This window comes from Canis lupus, chromosome 21 (assembly GCF_048164855.1).
Source record: "Canis lupus baileyi chromosome 21, mCanLup2.hap1, whole genome shotgun sequence".
NCBI lineage: Eukaryota > Metazoa > Chordata > Mammalia > Carnivora > Canidae > Canis > Canis lupus.
In genome coordinates, this window is record NC_132858.1 from 8,015,413 (window position 1) to 8,017,383 (window position 1,971).

Genomic DNA, 1,971 nt, shown 5'->3' on the forward strand with positions numbered 1-1,971 from the left:
TTTCTTCCAGGAGATTTATAGTTTCAAGTCTTGCATTTAGGTCTTTGATCCAGTTTGAGTTAATCTTTGTATATGGTGGTAAAGTTAGAGTCCGAGTTTACTCTGTCAGGTCAGGATGTTTAGTTTTCCGACCCATTTGTTGGAAATGCTGTCCTTGCCCTGCTGACTGGTCTCGGCTCCACTGTCAAAGTTCGTTTGACTGCCTACATGAGGGTCATTTCTGGGCTCTCTGTTGTCTCAGTGGCCCACGTGTCCAACTTTCTGCCATTACCACGCTGCTTGTGAGCTTTAGCTGTTTCTAAAAGGTGTGGAATTTGGCTTCATGTTTGGCAATATGCACCTTAAGCTGCTTCCACTTGTTCTCCAACCTTGGGCGAAGCCAGTGCCCTTTAGATTTGGTGGCAGGTGGTGGCCACAGAGACCTGAGGAAGGGAGACAGTGCCAGTTCCAAGTGCTGTCGTAAGCACTGTCTGGGTTGCTGTTCGTGGTGGAACCTGTCCCAGCCACCCACCCTTTGGGAGCAGAGACACCGCCTCTAGGAAGCCCACGTGGTTGCAGCACTTGGCAGCCCATGTCCCACACATCTCAGTGGGGGAATGTCAAGGAACTGAGGAATGAGCGTGGCCCAGCCAGCATCCATGGTGAGACAAAGTCACGTTCCACAGGAGATTAGCCATGGGTGCAGGCGCCCAGACAGTCCCCTTGGGGCCAGATGCCACAGGCGTGCCCCACACGTGCCCCCACGCGTCTGGAAATGATGACGCAGCCTTGGCAGGTTTTATTAGTTCCTTCTCTTAACACCCAGCAGAATTCATGCCAGCTGGGGACCAAAGGGCAGACAGCACGGTGGAACGGCTTCCCTGTGTCACTGAGTAGGAGTTGTGTCAAGCTGGGAGCCTGCTTGTGGGTAGGTGGGTGGGGTCAGGGTGTGCTAGGGCCCTTGAGGGCAGGGATGCCATCGCAGTGAACTCCAAGCAGCCCTGGACATAGTGATGATGCCCAGCGGCCCTCTCTCAGGACATAGTAACGTCTCTGCACCTGCCAGCAGAGCTCTAGGAGGGACACAGATGACGCGTAGGAAAGTGGCAGCATCCGAGGTGGAGACATGCGAGGATGGGCAATCATGCAGCCTCCTCGGCATGAGGCAGGGCCAGGGAGTGCCCCTCTTGGGGGGACTTTCTGAGGAAGCCTGTGTAGGTGTGCCAACCCCATAAATCCCAGCACAGAGGAGAGCCCTGCTTGCCTGCAAGCCATCTGGAAGATCCAGGAACAATGACCACAGCTTGTGTCCCCAAAGGTTCAAGTGTTAAGAGTCTTCCTCAGAATGGCAGCCATTTGGGAGCACCACCTCATGCACCTGCTTTTCCTTTAGAGGGAAATGTGTGTTTGCTGGGGCTGCCATAGCAGGCACCACAGACGGGGCTCTCAGGAGGGATGCTCATGGTCCCCCTGTCCTGGAGGCTGAAGCCTGAAGTCCAGGCGTGGGCAGGCAGGGTCCTCCTGAGGCCTTGCTGCATGTGTGTGGATGGCTGCGCTCTCCCTGGGTCCTCTTGGGGTCCGTCCTTCATGTGTGTCTGTGTCCTGATCCCCTCTTCTTGTAAGGACTCCATTTTAACTAGTTTCCTTCTGCAGAGACCTTATCTCTAAACATCATGTTCCAAGGTTCTGGGGGTCTGGACTCCAATACAAGAGTTTGAGGGACACAGTTCAGCCATAGCAAGGAGCTGCCATGTCATCTGTGTCACCTGGGCACCCCGACTGCTCACCTGCTAACCCAGCGTCCTCACACCCACTCACCAGGGACTGCTTCTTGATGCGCGTGGGTTCAAGAAGGCTGCAGAGCTCATTGCACGTTGCACATCCTCAGACGCTGTGCAGCCTCTGCTTCTCTGTGTCCCAGGCCTGTTTGACTGTTGCCTGCATTTCTAATGGGTGTCCATGTTCCCCCCGCTTAGGGTGAAAGATCCCCCT